The sequence below is a fragment of the Hypomesus nipponensis genome, chromosome 28 (genome assembly GCF_054491055.1).
Source record: "Hypomesus nipponensis isolate SF chromosome 28, ASM5449105v1, whole genome shotgun sequence".
Taxonomy (NCBI): Eukaryota; Metazoa; Chordata; class Actinopteri; order Osmeriformes; family Osmeridae; genus Hypomesus; species Hypomesus nipponensis.
Window position 1 is genome coordinate 8,596,015 of NC_140388.1, and position 20,831 is coordinate 8,616,845.

Consider the following 20,831-nt stretch of genomic DNA (forward strand, 5'->3'; position numbering starts at 1 on the left):
ATTTTTGTCTTGAACTCATCCGAGGTTGGTTTTAATGAGCCTCCATAGACCGGACAGCTCTCAAGGCCTAACTCTCTCTCTCTCTCTCTGTCTCTCTCTGTCTCTCTCTCTCTGTCTCTCTCTCTCTCTCTGTCTCTCTCTCTCTCTCTCTCTCTCTCTCTCTCTCTCTCTCGACCACCTTGCAAAGTAATGTTTAGCTCTCATTCTAAGAAAAGGCACATTTGGTCAATTGCCCACTGAACAACAGGAGCCTATTTAAAACTAATTAAGATGGAGGAGAATTTGCTAAAGTTAATCACTCTTTAAAAAATTGCTGATGCGAACCCCCCCCACACACACACACTCAAGTGATTGGTTGCTGCCTGTTTCCCATTAAAATTGGGATGTGATTAATGGGGACAATTTAACTGGAGAACTGTTACCCCTCGTGACATTTTGGTCATGTAGATTGTGAAGTGATTTCTTGTCATGCGGCGTGCAACACCAAGAAGTGTTTGAGTATTGTTTATAACTCATGTTGATTAACAAAGTGTCAAATATGCCTAGAGGTTGCTGTTTATCATACATGGAGGGCATTTTAATAGATCCCGGAATAAGACTTTAATAAGGTAATGGACAGTAAGTGAGAAGATCCAGTTTTATGACTAGACTTGGCAGCTCTCTGGAAGCTAGTCAGTTATAAAGAGGAGAGGAAAATAACCTCTCCCCTCTTACTGGTGACAATTTGATCATGTCATGGAAAATGGCTGGTCGATTTTGTTGATCCGAGACACTTTCCCCATCCACTTTCGAAACAGAAACCTCCAATATCACGTCATTTCCAACCCGTTTGGACACGCTGTCAGTGTTAGTTACTAGTAGTATTACTATTGCCCTTGCTGAAAAGTGAAATCTGCTGCATTACTCTTTTGTTAACCCGAACATCTTCTGTTTGTCCTCCTACAGGGAGTGAAGGATGTTTGGTTTAAGGTTAGACGCATCACACAGACGGAGCTGGCAGAATACGGCTCGACTTCACGCATAAAAAATAAATAATAAAAAAACTCTTGATTCATGCGTCAAACACCCTTCACTCAGTCTACCCCCTCCTTCTCCAATTCATTAAAGATGAGCGTTCAGAAAGCACATTAGCCCTGGAGCAACTATGTGCATAGCTGCTCTGCTCTTCTCCTGGATTGTCATGTGGGACCCACAAAGCCACGAGCTGGATGCGTTCGCAGTGCTCTCCACTTCAAATGAATTCATGCAACGTTGGCTGTGGAGCGGGCTGAAGGTTTCGAGAAGTTGAAGTGGGAATCCAGGGCGCACACTATGAACTATTATTTTCTGAAATGCTGGCCTATACTTTGTTTGATATTTGATATATCTGGGATTTTGTCTATTCTCACCCATCTGATCATTGTTCATGGGCTGGCTGGGTGGGTGTGTGCGTGGGTATGCCATAGTCCTTCTGCATCATTGGAGTGGAGTGGATAAAAAAAGATATTACTGTTCAATATGTGGCATAGCACCACGAGTGTGTGTATGTGTGTGTAGTTGTAGCAGAGATGTGGTGTGTGTCTAATCTGGGGAGTCGTGTGTGTGTGTGTGTGTTGGTGTAGCTAGCTGACTATCCTACACGCGTCACCGGGGGGGCCCACACCCCCAACGCTACACCCCCCCACCCCCAACACCACCCTCCCAATGCCACACACACCACAAACTCGCCTCCTATTCCAGAGAGTGATACTACTCATCAGTGATGCAGCATTCATGTCTTTAACTGTGGATGAACCTCTCCGGTCTTCACCGAAAAATGTTGTTTGTTTTTAAATGGGACTTATTATTTTTGAGTATTGAGATTTTTTTTTCAGCATAGCCTTCCTTTGCAAGCTTAGGAAGGTTGTGGTAACATCCCAGAAAGTGTGTTACCCCAATAGGGTAAACTCCAACATGTTTTATGTTGGCTTTAGTAAGCTGGCTCAATGGAAATGTGCTTTTAGAGCCTGTAATATATGAGAGGACTGTATTTCCACACTTGAAGATTTAGATCACTCTGTGTGGCCAGAGAATATTGTTGTTCTTTTTCTATTGGTAGAATATTCTGACAATCTTTATTTACAAGCTTTCGTGAGGAGTTTCAGAGAACGCCGCCAAAAATGACAATGGCCCTTTACACCGCTGGCCTCTAGCTTGCAGCTGCTAGGATAGAAACTCTTAAAACTTTAACCACAAGGAATAGATCCATCTGTTTTTCTGTTCAACTGTTTCTTACCCCCAATAAAAATAGGGCACACCACTGGCCTGTATAAATCTTTTAAATGTGGGTGAAAGGCTTTAAGCTCCACAAACGCCCTCTCCGCTCTTCCTCCTGTCCTGTTATTGTTGTGGAAAGCCGTGCTTTGTGTTCCCACTGAAGCGCAACGTTTCATCCTCTCATTTGTATTTAAGTGGAAGATCTCTCCTTTTCGTCCTCCAACAACGAACCTGAGATGGATTTCCTGCGTTGGTGTGTGTGTGGGTTGAGTACACGTCAGAGGATTCAATTGTGTGTGTTTGGGGTAAAGAACCTTATTCCCAGACAGTTGGAGAGTGTATAGGAATGTTAATTGGGATGACTGTGCCGTTTCAGAGATAAGGCTCAGCAGGGAGGTTCAAACAGGCGTGGGGATACTTAACAGATTCTACATCGAGATGACCCGCCCTGCTTTCCAACCGTCATGAAAGGACAAAGCGGGAAATCATTCCCCCCCCCTTTCCAAATGAGGACACCGCGCCCATGTCTACCAACACCCCGCTTTCTGCTTCCCCCACTTCAAAGAGGACCCATCATCCCCCCCCCCCCTCCAAAGATGGAGTTATCATTGAGAAAGATTCAACTGACGACACCCAGTGCATGTATTCTACCAGGCTTGAAAGGGCCGCGTTTGAACTCGTGCAAATCAAGGAGCTCGAGCCTTTGTGCTTACAAATCTCCCCACCCCAACTGTTTCTTCTCTCTCCTTCCTACCACACCCCCCCCCCTCCATCCCTTCATCTCATTGCATCCCATCTGAGTCACACTTTCAAGGGCACTGACTGCTCTGCCTTGGAGCGTCTCTTGTGAGGGGAGGCAGGCTAGAGAGGGGAGGCTGGAGGATTACATGCCAGCCAACACACAATGCTTGATGGCAGGCTAGCATCTGACTGGAGGCTTATCATCTGAGATGCTTGGAATACAACACGAGGTCCTCTCGCCTCTGCCTTTCTCCTACACACGCAAAGCCGACGGCAAACCTGGCAACCTTTTTTTTGCTTCTGTGATCACAACCCCCCCCCCCCTCATTCGGTACATCCCTCCATTCGGGGAAGAGCAGCCGGCAGGAAGTCGCATCCACAGCATCACAGCGCTTGTCGTGTCAATACGCTGTTCCGGTTTTCGGTTGGGCCTGTTTCAGGAGGCTGGTGGTGTTGGTGTGTGTGTGTGTGTGTGTGGGGGGGGTTGGAGGACCCTCTGGTATTGGTGAAAAAATATCCTGTTTTGTTCCCTGTCACCTGTAAACACGCCTCTTGCTAGCTAGCTTTACTTGTAGGGGAACATTTGACTCACACAATCAGACCAATGATACCGGAAGGCTCATCCCTGTTTTACTCATCGCTTTGTTTAATTGGCTGGATCAGAACCCCTGAACCAAGGTGTTTTTTTTCTTCTTTCCCTCGGACATGGCTGAGTTGTTTACCCTGCCGGCAGATGTCAATTTCTCTGTCCAGTGAGTCACAGCATGGGGCCCCCGGCGGGCCCCTCAGCCTCAAAGAGACCACCCATCAGGGGAAAGTGGGTGTCCATGACTCCCATGTCCATTGATCCTATCTTATCCGCCAGAAAGCCGGGTTTGGGGTGGGGTCCGGGGGGGTTCAGTGGCTTGCTGTGGCACCCGGCCTCTGGTCTCGTGTCGGGGGACCTGGTGGAGCTTGTTCTCCTCCCAGAGTGGATGTTGCCCGGGCCCCTGATTGTGTCTCCTTACCAGGGCTCCATGTCATTGACCCGCTGCCTGAGAATCTGCTGGAGGAGGTGGGGTAGAAGGGCAGGACACAGATGGGAGAGCTCTCCAGCTCGCTGATAATGAAGGGCCACCTGACCTGAGAGGGGCGGGGCGGGAGGTTAGGGAATGGAACTGATCCTGCCAAAATGAGAGTCGAGAGTCGGCGATTGGATGAAAACTCATCCTGCACGGAGACCTCGACAAGGTCGACCAGTCTCTCTGTTCTCTCTGCCCATTGTTCTCTCTCTGGCGGTTCTCTCAGTCTCTGTCTCTTTCTGTCTGTCTGTCTGTCTCTCCCCCCCGTTTTCCTCCTGAACTTCCCCTCAAACTTAGCCTGACACTCACTCACTGTGGAGGATCTAGCTCTGTGGTTTGAGCACTTCAGCTGCACTTCTGCAGATCAAGAGGTCACAGGTCCCCCCTCCCAGCGCTGTAAATCACTTTGGATAATGACTAGAAATAACACGTTATTACTGTCTCTGTCTCTGTCTCTTTCTCTCTCTCTCTCTCTCTCTCTCTCTCTCTCTCTCTCTCTCTCTCTCTCTCTCTCTCTCTCTCTCTCTCTCTCTCTCTCTCTCTCTCTCTCTCTCTCTCTCTCTCTCTCTCTCTCTCTCTCTCTCTCTCTCTCTCTCTCTCTCTCTCTCTCTCTCTCTCTCTCTCTCTCTCTCTCTCTCTCTCTCGCTTTCTGACTCTTTCTCATCCTCACTGATTTGCAGCAGCATCATCAGCCTTCACTCGGAACCCCGCCCCCCCCCCCCCTCTCTCCCCCAGGATCTGCAGCTGTCTCTGAAAATAGAAGCCAAGGAGGAAAACCAAGTTGGGAAGTGTTACTGTTACTTCATCTCCAGGGATACGGGGGGTGGGGGGGGGATAATCGATACTTTTTCATTAACCTGTCTCCCTCCTGTGAGGTAGCGGGGACAGCCTGGGGTGCCACAGAATACTCTGTCAGTGATGTGTGTGTGTGTTTTTTTTTTTTTTTAGGTGGGGGGGGGGGGGTAGAGTATATGTGTAACCTTGACCCTGAGGGTCCCATAAACGCATCAGCTGGTGAACTGTAGCTGTTAGTCAGTGGCCTTGCTCGTGGGACCCTGGCTTTTCTCCCTCGACACCATGTAGCTTATGTTTCATTTGTTTGTGGCGCACAGCTTGTCCTTAGTCTTTGCATAAAACGTTCACTATCGTTCAACGAAAACGTGTTGGTTTCAGAATAGATTGAATACCAAGGAAGGTCCTCATTAAGATAACAGCTAACAACAAGAGGGGAGGGGTCTCCTCCGAGGAGAAGTACTGTCGGAGCCCACCCTGGGGGGCCGCACAGCAGGAGACCCCAACGGATGCACCCTGGGAGAAGGAGACTTTTTCTGTAGAAACGAGGCCCAAATGACTGGCATCATTTGAGCTGTAATATTCATGAGGCTGTTAACAGCGCTGTGTGTGGCAAGCCCCAAAGGAACAAGCCCCTCCCCTCCCCGCCTACCAGCTCCCCATCCCTCAGAAACCAAACTGCCACTAACAAGAAGAAGAAAAACAACATGTACTTTGCATAACTATGACTTGTAAATGTCAGAATTGACCTCACTTGACTTCACTTAAGTTCTAGCTCGGTAGATCGTTTAGCCACGGGAAGTAAACGGGTTTCGTTTGAAGGGTGTGATCAATGCCGTCGGAGCACAGACAAACCTTTGTTTGCTCTCACACAGAAAGTTTGACTTTCAAACGGCTTTACTATCGTGAGGCCGCTGAAGAAGTCTCTCCGCACTGACACAAGAACCAGATCAAACACGACAGCATTGCGAGACAAAACATGATATTGCGGAAGACCTAAAAATGAGGCGAAAAAAAAAAAAGCTAGAATTGTGAGATAAGACGTGGCTTTGTCTAAGACACAAAAAGAAGAAATCATCTGAAATGCCCCTCAGCACCAGGGCATGAGAGGAGCAGTCTTGCTGCCTGACTGATTGCCGTACTGCTCCTCATTGAAGAATTGGAGCTGCCTGGATGTCATTTGTCTTTATTTCCCAGGATGCACCATAATTACTGTTCCCCAAATGCTATTTGGATCCCGTTACCGGCTGGCCTGCATTTCAGCTGTTGACTAAATGCCAGGAATCAGTTGGCTCATCTAACACACAAAACAATACTATTTAATATTTCAGCAGATCCACTTTCTGGCTTTTGGCTACATCGTAATGTAATCTTTGGGTGCGTTTACGGTTGCCCATAGACTGTAGCTGATGCAGCATTCCGGAAGCGGTTGTTGAAATCATTTCAATCATTCCATGAAATGTGAGTGAAGAGCCTTTTTGATATCACCGGAATGGAACAAGTGTTCCGTCTACCTTGAAGATGTGGTCATGTTCTGAGATCTTGGTTGGTTATGTTTCATATCGTAACACATGTAGTTTGAGGAGGTCATTGCTACGGTCCTTCATCTAATAGCTGTCAGTACATCTCTTGTGCTGTCTGCCTCTCTCTCTCTCTGCATTTATTATCTCTCTCTCTCTCTCTCTCTCTCTCTCTCTCTCTCTCTCTCTCTCTCTCTCTCTCTCTCTGCATTTCTTATCTCTCTCTCTCTCTCTCTCTCTCTCTGCATTTCTTATCTCTCTCTCTCTCTCTCTCTCTCTCTCTCTCTCTCTCTCTCTCTCTCTCTCTCTCTCTCTCTCTCTGCATTTCTTATCTCTCTCTCTCTCTCTCTCTCTCTCTCTCTCTCTCTCTCTGCATTTCTTATCTCTCTCTCTCTCTCTCTGCATTTCTTATCTCTCTCTGTCTCTTCTCCATCGGATGTGTTGTACTCTTTTCCACACAGCTTATTGTTGACTTTCACAACCAGCATGCCCTCTTCTCCCGACCAATTGCGCTCGTCGAGAAAGCAGTGTGTGTTTGTGGTGACCATGGTGGAGGAGCCATTAGAGTGGTCAAACAGAGATCGTCAAGCACCAAAATAACTCCACAACGGGGACTATTGGTGATCGTTTTCGTTCTGTAATCCTTGATATCGCTCTCTCCATTCTCCATTTCACATAATAGACCTGTGTTGTTACAGTGGACATCATTTCCACCCGGCCGGTGCACCTGTATTGCTCAGTGTCATTGAGATGGATTGTCTCGAACGTGAGGAGCACTTGATTTGGGTGGATGGATTAGCCCTGGGCGGCAAAACAGCTCCATCGCTGCCTCGTCCTTCCTCCTGCCAGGGTCTGCAGCTGCACCAACATCCTTTCTCAACGGCCCCAACGTGTCCTGTGTTGGTTACCCTCGATGCACTGTGGTGTGGCTGTGCTCCAATGTCTTTCTAGTGTGTGTGTGTGTGTGTGTGTGTGTGTGTGTGTGTGTGTGTGTGTGTGTGTGTGTGTGTGTGTGTGTCTGTGTGTGTGTCTGTCTGTGTGTCTGTGTCTGTGTGTGTGTGTCTGTGTCTGTGTCTGTGTGTCTGTGTCTGTGTCTGTGTCTGTGTCTGTGTCTGTGTCTGTGTCTGTGTCTGTGTCTGTGTCTGTGTCTGTGTCTGTGTCTGTGTCTGTGTCTGTGTCTGTGTCTGTGTCTGTGTCTGTGTGTGTGTGTGTGTGCTAGTCTTTCTATTGTATGTGTGTGTGCCTTTGCATTCTGCCTGTGCTGCACAGACAACTGTGACTGTTGTGTGTGTGTGTGTTTCCAGTCGTGTGACACTGGGGCCATTGTGTTGACCCCCCTAGGGGTCCAGGATCCTGCAGGCCAATAGAGATATAGCACCCGGGCTGCGCTATGCGACAGCTCTAACGCTGCCAATGGTTACGTGCCCTATGTCCTACCTACACAGACTCAGTGACACAGTTGGTGGGGGAGGTATTGTGAAATCCACATCCAAGAGCAATCAGCTTGATTTGACCCACAGTGTCTTCCTGTTGCTAAACAAATGATTGCATTAAACTTGAGTGGTTTGCAGCCATGACATTAGGAGTGGTGTTTTTCTTTTTTGACATAGGGGGGTAGTGATTGTCTGAAGCTTCTCTCCGTAGCCAGTGCTTAGTGAGATAAATATGTACTGCAGAGCTGTGAGTATGTGTAATGGTTTGGTTGGGAAATGTCAAACACACAAACTCATTTGTTTGGTTAGTTGTTGTGTTTGTTATTATGCAGCCAGAAGGATTCGGTAGAACCAGCTCGATAAGGTGCTGGGCTTTTACTCCCAATATATGGAGTTTATTTACTGTGATTTCTCTGTCTGGTGGAAACTGGTGGAGACTATTTCTGCAGGATTTACAGGTACCTTAGCTGCACAAGCCTCCTTCCCTCTGATCTTTGTAGAGCAGCACTGAATAAAAATGAGTTTGGAGATTTGGAGAGAAAGACAGAGAGAGACAGAGTTAGATACAGAGAAAGAGAGATGGTGAGAGAGCGATGATGAGAGAGAGAGAGATGGTGAGAGTGAGAGATGGTGAGAGTGAGAGACGGTGAGTAAGTGTCCTATTCCCCAAACGTGTGTTTTTTGGAGTCTTCGTGTCATCTGGGGACTTCTCTGTTGAGGCTGACATATTAATGGGATGCCGAGAGAGTGCGCTCCACCCCACACTCGCTCCAGAATCTCTAAGATGGCTCCGAGAATCTCTCCCGGCTTTGCATAGATGAAGAGAGCATTACCACGAAAGACAAGAGTGGAAAAGGAAAGAGGGAAAGAAAGACAGAAAGCGATAAATAGCCGGCCCTGTGTTCCTGCAGACTCCAGGGAGGACTCTGCATCTCTGCGTCGTATGGCATCGCCACGGTCACGTCTGTCTGATGTTGACGGGATGACGTGCTGTCGGCGTGCCGTCTTCTCCTCCCTGACGTTCATCAATCGCTGCTTGTCGCCGTCAGCCGCCGTTCGGTTCTTGACGGGGCTTGGGAGTTGCCGCCAAGTCTGGTTCGACGACTTGGGTAATTCCAGGTGTGCGTCGTCAATGTCGAGTGGGGCACGCCGCTAAAATTAAACCCGTCAGCCTAACAGAGCCGGCATTCCTCTCGTAGACGGATGCCTCCTCTCCCCCTCCTCCTCTTTCTCTCTCGCTCTCTGTCTCTCTCTTTGTTTGTCAGCGCTGGTGTGTCTGTCAGGTGAAGTCAACAGCACAGTAGTCTTCCTTCAGTCAGAGCACTAGCCACAACACAAGCGTGGATGACACATGCTGTTTATTTTTATCACCCAGCTTCTGCTGATGGCTAAACGCGGAATCATTTCAATAAAATGAACAGTACTGGATCTTTGGATGATAAAACAAAGCGAACAAATGTCGTCCAGAAACAGTTAATGACTCCATTTGGAGGAACAGGGTTTTGTTTGTCTGTGTTCAAGCTTGTGTACCAAGCTGGGACTTGTAAATTGTTGCAATAAAACTATAGGTGTCACTGAGAGGCAAAAGCAATGCCAAGCAGGCCGGAACGACGACTCGCACCAAGTTTAAATCTGGCAAGCGGAGCGCCCCACAACAGGCTCCTCCCGCTGAATAAAATAATAGGTCAAATAGATATTCAGTCGAACCCTTATCTATCGATTTACACAAACCCAGTTGTGGCGTTCTTGTAGCCCAAAACTCTGTGGCTTAAGTTTGGCCTCCACAGTTCTAGGTTACGTGTCTCCTAATGACGGTAAAAGCCTAATCACTACCCCTCCTCCTGCTGGCTGACGGTTCTGAGAAGAAGGTGTCTGCTCCCCCCTCCATCAACCTCCCTCTTCCTCCTTTTCCACCGGCCTCTAGAAACCCAGCCTGGAAGAATACCAATGCAATATTAATGAGTCTCGCTGCCTCCTGTACCCCCCCCCCCCGCCCCCCCCCCCGCTGTTTCCCTCCCTCCCCCTCCTTCCTTTCCCTCTTGGCCAGGCTTCCTGCATTTCTGTCACAGTAATGTTTGTGGTCCAGACTAACAGGAGGGAGAGACTCGCAGACAGAAAGTGCATGTTACGTACTGCAGGTTGGCGGGAGGGGAAGGGAACCTTGGCCCGATTCTAAATGAACATCCTGCTTCTGAGGCATGAGACGCGGGAGTACCAGGCGTCTAATAAACCTCACATTTTGTCATTATATTGATTACCGTTGGCCTTGCGTTTTTTTTCTTCTTCGGTTACGTTCCGAGTTCAGATGCACAAACCAAGATAAGCACAGCTATGTCTAGTTCGGTTGTATTTTACCGGCATTATGCTCCAGCGCGCTGAGAATAATATAAAATGGATTCCATTATAACTCCATTTCCTTTTGAACTCCTATTTGAAAGATGGATTTTTCTTCTTTTTTTTCTTCTTCTGCGCCACACTTCTGAATCGCTCTGAGAGAATGGAAACTCTGAACTCAAATAATTGAATGTGAGACTACCTGGATTTGTGTCTGGAAATCTCATGATGAGAATGTGTGAGAACCTTTTCATTTATTTATTAAGACTTTCGAGCCTGCCAGTGTAATCACATGTGACTAGAAATAGTCCTCCATTCAGGGCCACTGAACAGTGGCAGCCATCACCTTGTTACACTCCCTGTCTCACCATTCCCCAGTGGATGGTGGTTTTGGACTCCCTGGTCCTGAATGCCAACTGGACCGGTCTTTCGTTTCCCACCTCAGGAAATGGTGACTTAGCCACTCTATAAATCTAAAGTCTGTTTCCTATATGGCGCTGCTGTAAAATTGACATTGGGACGAGGTCTTCCAAGCCCCACAGGGGGATAATGCATGCATCGTACGAGCTTGAACGTTCGCTCTGGTCCCTGAGTTCAGGGCGGAGTTTTGAAGTTGTTCAAAACTTGTTCTCTCCTTGTAAAAGCTGCAGGTTAACGATCGATCTTTGCAAATTAAGACGCTTCGTTAACTTGACGCTGATAGCCCGTGTCATTCCTTCAATTAAGGTCCTGACAATGACAGTCACACTTTGGATTCATATTGAGCATAACGACTTCCAAGCATCCGTCTTCAGTTCGCATGACTTGCTTCTTCCGATAGTTAGCGGCATTAGACTTATGATTGTCAACAATTATCTGTCGGTTTCCCCCAGTGCCTTTATATCTGCCAGTGCTAATAATATGCCCTTCTTCATTACGTGGTAATAGACCGCGTAAACAATGTTTACTGCGGTTTAATGAACTATAACTCCTCACTAAAAACAACCCTGGGGCTGGAAGTTTGCACCTTTAATAGAATATGATGCCAGAATGGCATTCTGTGACTGCAGCACAGCCCCTGCACAGCCCCTTGGATACACCTCTCTGTTTCCCCCCGCCCTCTCGTTTTCCCCTAAGATGAAGTCTTAGGGTTTTCATTTGCAGATGCCGAGAACATAGACATCAGCTATGCTGCAGATGTGGCTAGATGTTCCATAATGGATGAGTACAAGGTTTAGCCCAGCTGTCATGCGCCCCCCGCCTCCCCCAAAAAACACTAGCGTACCTCTTATTCGAACTGGCAGTGTGCGAGAGATCCTTGCCGCCAAAATCCGCTGCTTCAGATAAGGGAAACTGATCATCCCCATGGTCTAGATAAGGTGAGAGTGATGAACAGACACACACACACAAACACACACACACACCCAAACTGTAGTCGTACTCTGCTGCACACCCTCGAATCACTTGATGATCTGACTCCCCATGTGCAGGACTTACAAACTCTCCCCGTCAGTCTATTCTTTCTTCTCCCTCCTTCAAACTCTACACTACTTTTGTTTTGGCAGAATTTTCGTGGATTTTTTTCTGCGGCAGCATCTCTAACCTCCTCTTCCTCCCAGAGAGACCTGTAGAGTTTTGACGAGGCTTAAAGGTGTTTTTTCAGCTCTCTGTAACGACTCCCCGTCTTTCTCAAATTGAAGCTTTTCCTTTGTGGACGGACGCTAGCCGCCATTCCAAGACCAGGCTAATGATGATGGGCTGTAATTTTAGGGGGAGGTCGGCATATTTACTTAGCCACTCACTGTTCTGCATGGCGGAAGAACAGCTTTGCTACTGTGGGAAAGCTTGATTTGAATCCGTGGAGAAGGAAATGGATTAACTTGACGTAGGGGGGCTGCATGTGCGTGCTATTAAGGGGACAATGTGAGTGTATGAGAGAGAGAGGGGGTGAGAGAGAGTGTGTGTGTGTGTGTGTGGGGGGGGGGGGGGGATAGCAGTCTTGTCCCTGAATACTGCCCGACGTACAGGTCAGGAGGATCACTCTCCCTGAGTGCCAGCTGGCTGACATGCTGGGGGGTCAGGGCGAGGTGGCTGATATCCGCGGGGCTGCGACGGTGCATGAGCGGAGACTAATCCACCCCGGGAGGAGAGACGATGTACAAAACCCTCCTCTGAGGTCTCAATCCAAACCTCCATCTATCTGCTCTCAGGGGGTGGGGGGGTAGGACTGAAGAGGAGGAAGATGCTTCTGGAACACCTGCCAGGGTCTGTCGGAGCCCTGACAGATGACACGCCCTGGCCAGGGCGACAGCTGTGAACAGACCCAGATCCCTCACACAGTCTGCACAGGGCTCCAGTCAGCCAGGGCCTAAGGTACATTATTCATCAGGAAATCCTGCTGAGGTCATCAGTGGAGGATATGAGGTGGGAAAGGACAAGCCGGGACTACGAAGCGTTACATAATGTCAGATTTGCCCAGCGAGGAGCACGAGGCCACTAATATTACATGAGACCTCTCGGCAACAGAGGGCTGGAAATGTTTCGGGTGACAATGGAGTCATTCTCGGTGGCCTTCAGAAGTGATAATGACACGTGGTTGCATTGATTCCAGGGATATCCGATTCGCAGCTGAACCTTGTCTCTTTTTCTCCGTCTCTCTCCCTCTCTCTTTTCCCCGGGCGCCAAACTTTCGAAAAGGTTGTGATACACAAAGCAGTGTTTAACGTTTATCGGTGTTAAAGGTGGGTTGACTTAAGGATCCTCTTAGGCTTGGCTGTGTTGAACTGTAATAAGCTTCCTTCTGAGGCTGTGGTAGGGGTTTGACTGAGACCAGGAGCGAGGGGAGCGTTTAGAACTAATGCCGCTGTGGCTTAGCATCACCTTTTGATGTTTGTCCCAGAAATCCACGGTGCTCAGAAGCTACAGTATCTTTCCTGTAGCGGGAACAGAGGAGTCCCTGGGGAGGAAGAGATACTCTAATCCTGCTCCCATCCCCAGTCAGGGGGGGAGGAAAGTCCACAGTACGTGGAGGAAACAAACCCCAAATCTTACCGCAGATTTACCTACGGGGGCCTCTCCGATTGCGCTTGATGAAAAATGACTTGTACCTGTGCCGTTCATCGCCGCTTTGTTGCCCCGCAGACAAAGCTGCGGGCTGAGGCCGCTGATGATGCATGATGAGACCAGGCATCTGAGAGCAGAGGAGTGCTGGACTCGGGTGAATCAGACACTGCACCAGCCTGACTGCATCCTCGCCAGAACCTGCATGCTCTCTCCTGCGTCTCCTCTGACCATCTGCAGCCTGCAGGTGTCTGTCTCAGTTACTTAGGGTCATGCCTAGCGTGGGCCATGCAGCATGTTACAGTGGAGTCCAATGACCGAACGGCAACGCTTGAAAAACCCATCCGAGACCATTACGGTTAACGAGTGCACCCTTGCAGCACTGCCAGGTCTCGCGTTGGAGCACAGAGTGAACCCAGAAACTGAACCTGGAGTTGTTGTATTATGTAAGGCTCAATTTTAACGATGCAATGTCGGTCTGATTATTCTTTTCCTGTCCTTGTTTTTCTCTCACTCACTCACTCACTCACTCACTCACTCACTCTTTCTCTCTCGTTCTCTCCTGCAGCTGCTGCGTCAGGCACTTCTCCCTGGGTGGATTGTACCAGCACGTCAGTTCTAGCAGAGCCCTCTTCCCCCCCCCCCCCCCAAAAGCGCCCCACTCCCCTCCAGTCCACTCACCAACTGACTGCCTCCGACCGACATCAAAGGTACATGGTGCCTCTTTACCTATGCTGCTGCCTCCAACTGCCTTTAATCATCCAATTTAACACATCATTGAGTCAATTGCTTGACAGAGGGGTTTGCGCTGGATGTTTGAAGTATAGATAAACTTATACCTGCTCTATTTCTTTTGAGGAACTTATGGTTTACGATTTACAAACAATTAAAAACCTATCCTTGGGGCAATTGCTTATTAGCATGATTGAGTCCACCCGGGTAAATGATGCTAAAACATCAGTCTTCTCAGTCATGTTTTTTTCCTTCTCCTCCCTGCCAGTAGGTTTCTAGTATTTAAATAAAGAGACCATGTTTGTTCCGGTCCAGTCTCTAAATGCATATTCCACTGTGTAATTGAGCGTTTGAAGTTTATCAAGTGTGCATTTTGACACTGTAAGCGACAGTAATTGCCAGGTGGATATCTCACACTGCAGAGCTTCTGTCTGACAGAACACATTTTCCCTTTTCGTATTATTGCTGTAAGTGGTTAATGTCGACATTACCTATTATTTATGAAAAAAAATAAAGGCACAGTACCATACCTGATGATAAACAGAGTTTCAACCATAAACTTAAGGAGCTGGTGTGTTCAAGACATCATCTCTTTCTTCCACACAGACTTCAAAGAAAGCAGAAAAGAGGGTGTAAAGGGAAGGTGCTGAACAATGTCTTCATATCTTTCTTCAAGATTTAAATTCGCTAAGGTTTATCCATTCAGGCATCACTCTGCTCTACCAACCAGCGGATTAGCATACACTCGAATGTCTTGTAAAGGGGAAGGAGTTATTTAAATCCCTGTGGAGAAGGGTGGTCGGGCCACGAGGCATTTTAAAAAGAAAGAAAAAAAAAAAAAAATGGAGAGAAAGTCTGCCAAAAATTTGTTTTATGCCACAATACTTCAAACAGGCGAACTGCATCTGTTATGACATCAGCAATACCACTTAGAATATTAGGCATTTATTAGAAATGACAACGCACTCTAATCTTGAGTCGTATGTCACCATGACGCCAATCCGTATCGATCCCCGCAGCTAACCCCAGGGGCTGCCGAGGTTGCCTCCCCTACTGTACAAACTGTACACCTCAGATAATGAAGGGTTCACTGTTGCTGCCGGCCATATTGACTCGTCCGGTCCCCTTTGTCTCACATTCGACAACACAGTACATTCTGCTGTTCCAGCCTTTGTTGTTCCAGCCAGATGTTTATCTCGTTTATCTTTGTGGCAACCCTCGCATTATATCGTGTTTTTTGGCAAACCATGGCAGTAAAAGCTTTTGTCTTTATAGAAGTGCTAATCCCTGCAGTGCATACAGCTCCAGTATCTCCCATCGTGATGAAAAAAAGAACACAGTCAGTCGTTGAACAACTCTGTCACGGCAAACAGCTCGACACAAGGAGGAGTATCACCACCCCCCCCCCCCTAAAAGAATTGGTGGTCGTGTTTTTAAATCTCAATCTCAATGGTTTTTCAATTTGGTGAGTCATCGTTTGTATGTGCTGGGAGGGGGGGGGGGGGGGGGAGGGAGGGGGGGGATCTCAGGTGGGAGAAGGGCTCCACCCCACTCTCACCCCAGCCCTGTCCAGATAGAGGAGCAGGTGTTTGTAAGTGGCCCTTTGTTCCACTGGGACATGCCTCCTCAGAGGGGTATCAGATGGGTTTAGACAAGGAATTAATTTCGACGGCAATTATAGTCCCTAGTAAAGAGGATCAATCCAGGAAGAGAGGGGGGGGGGGGTGGAGTGGTGAAGGGATAGGCTGGGATAGCATACCACCCATCCTTAATCAGGTGAGTGTCTCTCACAGAGATCGGGCCACTGATGGTCTCACTCAATTACACTTAACCACCAACCCCCACCATCCATCCATCCATCCATCCTGGTACCCCCCCGGGCCCAGCTCCACCCCACTACCCCCGCCCAGCCCAGCCCCGTGTCTAGCCCACACACCACTTCAGGGTTGGGGTGCCTCTCTAATGCAGACAGCCTCTCTTTGTCCCCAGCCCCATTAAAGGCGGCGTGATTAATATTCTCTGAAAACCTCTTAGCTGGCCTATCGGGGATTTTTTTAGGTACTTCTGTGGAAGGCTAATATGAAACCCAATGTTTGTCGGAGATAGAGGGATGTTTGGCACGAGGCTTGCGGCGTTGTGCTCGTTTTCTGTAATCAAATCTCAAGAGGCTTTCTTGAGGGGCTGTTGTCAAGAATTTGAACATTTTGTCCCTTGCTTCACCCCTTGCTTCACTGTCTTTTTTGGTGAGAGAAAAAAAGGACACTCGTTGTCGGGCCACAGGACTCCAAAAAACCCAACAAACCAGTTTTCATGGATTAATCGGCAAGTTTTCCTGTGATGCTTTGATGTGGGTGGCCACTGCACCTCGCCTGACACTCCTCGCTGTAAGAGTGGCAGCATGCGGGAACATTTATTACCTGGCTATTTTTAGCACCAGGGTCTGAAATACATTCATCCTTGAGGAGACTCCCTGCTTCAGCAGTACTGGCTGGCTTTGAGCAAGGTGCTGCAAGGACTCCGAGGTGGAAAAACCACCTCTTTTTCTCCTTTAATTAAAGCTTACTTCGCCCCCTCAAGTGGGCAGAGTGCAATCTAACCTGCTTGGTTTTATGAGGATTATTCCCATTTTCTTGTTGATTTCAGACGTTTTCTTTTGAACTCTATGAAGAAGTCCTCTTTCGTAGTCGTAATTACCTCACTGCGCAGGCCATGCCTGGCCTTCCGGTGAGCTCAGAGGGCTTACCAGTGTATGTTTAATGCAGGGAACAACTGGAGTGCGGGTAATTGAGTATCGGGTTAAACACGGTGACCTTGGAGGTCTCCCCTCGGCCCCCGAGTCTCAGCAAGCAATCTGCTTGCTGCGAAAGTTTTTTTTCAAACCTGGGCCATTTGGGCTGAGGGGAATTCTTTAGATTCCCCTCCCTTGCGTGCTCCCCGTGGCTATTTAAAGCGAGGAATTTCCGTGGCGGTGATAAGCTCTGCAGACGTAGACGACGTGCCTCCGATGGCCCCTTTGGGACTCAGGAAACGGCGCCCCCACTCACTCTGTGCCCCGCCCCTAGTCCCTAGGGAAGACCAATCATTGGAGCCACTCCAGAGTCAGTCATCAATACCGTCCAATCACCATAAGCCTCGCCGCATTCCTTTCAGATACTGAGTGTGGTACAAGGGCTATCTCAAAAGCCTGCGGACAGGCCTTTTCCATATTTTCCAGAGGCCACCCGCAGGACCGAAGACGATAGCCGTGGAATAAACCTTCCGGACGGACGCACACTCCCGTCTGGAAGGCTTCTTTGAAAGGGAACAGGCGTGTATGGCACAGCTTCACTGCTGTGTGATTGTGGGCCTAGCCTCAATCAACCCTCTCTCAGTCTGGGGAGGGGAAAATAATCCGAAGCGTCTTCCACCACCACCACCGTCTCTCTCCCCGCGACTGGAGCTCAACTGTGAAATGTGGGCTTCTTGTATGGCGCGGCGAGCAGAGCGGTGTCAGACCATTCTAGATAAATAAATGATCATTGGGAAACAAACATCAAAGGGGGATTGTGTGCTTCAAAGGGAATAGGGGCCTTGCTCTCACCAGTTCCTGGGGAGAACAGAGAGTTGTGTTTATACCCACTGCATAGACAACCACATACTGTAATTCAACCTTGTTGGAATTCTAATCTCGACATCTGCATGCAGCCTAAGCCGAGTCCATTTCACATCTCCTGTCTCTCTCTATTTCTCGGTTTCTCTCTCTCTCTTCTTTCCTACCCTTCTTTTTCGGCCTCTCTCGCTCTCTCTCTCTCTCCTTTGCCCGCCGCGTAAGCTGATGAAATTGGTTTACAAAGCCCGACGTGGAAGGCTAGCATGTTAGCGTGTCAACTCTTGTTTCTGCAATCTTCCCCCTTTTCTCCCTCCCGGGCCCTCTCCCTGCTTTAACCCTCCTCTGATCTCCGCGCTTCTCTCCTCCCTTTTCAGCTCCTCTCCTCCTAGCCATCCGGCTTCCCTACTCCCCTTTCATCTGCGCCGAGAGAGGGATGTCTGTTTTCTAACTCCTCTCCCGCCTCTGTCCCCATTATCTACTACAGTAAGTGGGTTTTGCATTTCGTACACCCTGTGTTGTGCCGTCATTCGTCACCGTGCTCTCTTCTCCCCTGAGCCCTTTCCACCAGTAATAGTGTACATTGGGAGGATGCTCGTGGCTGCGGTGTTGTGCGTGTGTTTGCTCAGTCGAAGGTGATGATGACGGCTAAACGGAGGAGATGGGTGTCAGCATGGTGGCGTCTGTGAAAAGCTGTGCGTTCTGCCCGGGAGAATACCGGGCCGTGTGCATGTGGCGTGTACGTACGGCGAGTCCATACATGTTCCGCGCGGGACATGTATGACGGTAACCCTCCTCCTCCCGTGCTCACTCCAGGAGTCTGTGTCCAAACCACTGCCATTTGATTGTCGTCGTTTCTGGGGGAAAGTCCATCCTGTCATGTCGTGGTCGGCGCCTGCACGCCTGTCCTTGTGTTTGGAACGTGTGCGACATCAGCATGACCCTTCCATCGTGCGGCCCGTGCTGTTCCAACCCAAGTTGTGTTCGGTGTCCTCGCCTTCGGCCTCCTCCGTTTCCGAAGGAGACATGTGACCAGCAGCTCCTGGTCATCTGTCTGTATTGACCTGGTGCCCCCTGTCTCCCCCTCCCTCCCCTCCTCCCTGTTGAGTTGCCCAAGACCAGTACACCCCCCTCCTCTCTGCCTCAGCCTCCACCCCAGCCTCGACCCCCCCCCCCCAGCCTCAGCCATGGAGGACTATGACGTGCGCTCGGCCGCCAGCATCATGGCGTCCGTGAAGGAGCAGGAGGCTCGCTTCGAGCGCCTGACCCGCGCCCTGGAGGAGGAGCGACGCAACGTCTCCCTGCAGCTGGAGCGCGCCAACCTGCCCCCCGACAGGCTGGCCGGCCCCCACGCCCCGCCCACCAGCCAACCGTTGGCTTGGCAGCAGGCGGTGATGCAGGTAACCTAGCCGTGCCCCGCCCGCTTACCCAACCCCCCCCACCCGACACGCCGACCTGTTACCCCGGGCGTGGCTCATCTCATTCCACCTCCACCGGAGAGGGTGTCATCCCATCGCTCAGTCTGTGGCTCTGTATCTGTGGGTCCTCTGTCCGGGGGCTTGTCCCTCTTTACCATACCCTGAGCTATACCGTGAGCTACGCTCCTCTATTGTGATCCGAGTGGGCCTTATCGGCTTGTCCGGTTCTGATTTATGGTGCTGGTGGTCCACAGTGCTTTCCAAATCGGTCGTGTGCTTGACTCGGGGACGGGGTGATGACATCAGCCGCTCTCCTCTTCCTCCTCCCACCCAGAGCTCGTTTTATCTTCCCCGCGGGCCGGCTGATTGGATTGAGCCTTTAATCCAGCTCTCGGAGCCTGAAGGACGTTCAGGGGTTTTTCTGGTGGCGGAGAGGGAGGGTGGAAATATGAAATAAGTCTCCGAAGCGGCCGCAGCCTGGCGCCGTGCAGCCCCCTGGTGTCTCTCACAGTCGGCATGGCGACGCCATCTCCTTAGCCATCAGCTGCTGAGGTTGGGTGTCACGTCTTGAGGACTTCTGGCTCACTTCTCGCTCGGTTTTCCTCGGCCTCTCCCGTACCTCTCGGCCTCTAGACCCCCATTTCCTGTCACAATGGGGGTCAGCGTTTGTTTGTAGGGTTGCTGTTTGACCCCCCCCCCCAAAAAAAAAAAGAGGCTGAAAATGAAGCGGTGTGCCAAGCTATGCTGAGGACAACTTTCACTGCAGACTCTGTTGTCACTGGTGTGTGTGTGCGTGCCCGTGCTTTCCACGCTCCCTCAGCACTCTCCCCCACTCATAAACAAGTGCTTGATTTACACGACCGCCGTTCAACGTGACAGCTCGTGAATTAGCTCGCTCTTTTAACGCACGGCCGGCCCCCGCCTCGATCGCTCACGGCCCGCCGATCAGGCTCCGAGGCCCGTCTGCGGGGCTGAGCGCGTCGACGAGGGGGGGGGGTCAATTGGGCGGAACCGCGGCGCCTTCGGCGGGCTCGAGGCGGGCTCACGCGTCCATCGCAGCGGTGCTCCCGCTCGTGAGCTGTCAGGATCGACAGGGCTTGTTGGATGCGGAGGCTGGCTGTGTAATTACCTGACGGGGGGGGGGGGGGGGGGGGATGAGAGGACAGGGAGATGTTGATGTCGGCTGGGGGCCGGCGGGGACACTGCGGGAGCCGCGGGCATGCGTGGCTCAGACGAGAGAGTGTGTGTGTGTGCGTGTGTGGTTCAAATTTAATGAGGTTGTCTGAGTGATGAGGAGAGCACCCACCCAGCTGCTCTTTCTCTCTCTGTCTCTCTGTCTCTCTCTCTCTCTCTCTCTTGATTGATTGATTGATGGGATGGTGGGCGAATGCTTAAGGAATATGATTGGGGCATCAATTCAGATAGAGCTCTCATAGACTCCCAGCTTTAACTGGTGGCCTACACCATTTAGTCACATGGTCTTTGGAGAAATGTCACATGTGTGGATCCTGTGTGGAGTACAGACGTCAGTAGAATGTGTGCCTGGCCTGTTATAGGGCTTTCAGACAGCGAACGGGGGAGCGCCTTGTAGCCATCCCAATGATTCATGTTGCTCCTGGTGAGAGGATTATCGGCGTGGTCATCAAAACATGAAAGGCCATCCATAATCCCCCCCCCCCTCAACCCCATCCCATATTAATATCAGCAACATGGGCTAGCTAGCTGTAGCTTTGAAAATACAGTAGTTTGGTGTCTGTTTTCACTTCCTCCACTGGTCGGATTACTTCAATGTGAAGTGAAGCTCAGTGGGTGTACGGGCAGGGGGTCATGTCTTGTAAACAACACTGACCTATTTTCCCCCGGATCTTCTCAGATCGTTATCGTTAAACACTTACTGAATTACCCCAAACGACAGACTGACACTGGGTCTATTGGCAAGT

General features: G+C 49.8%; 1 long non-coding RNA gene across 1 annotated transcript in view; it reads left to right on the forward strand.

Moving 5' to 3' along the window:
* The window catches only part of LOC146219879 (uncharacterized), a 41,517-nt gene extending 27,703 nt beyond the window's left edge, over positions 1 to 13,814 (forward strand). Inside the window, exon 3 of the long non-coding RNA XR_014750971.1 lies at positions 13,724 to 13,814. This is a non-coding gene — a long non-coding RNA (uncharacterized LOC146219879). The remainder of the gene's footprint in view (positions 1 to 13,723) is intronic.
* Positions 13,815 to 20,831: the final 7,017 nt, after the last annotated feature.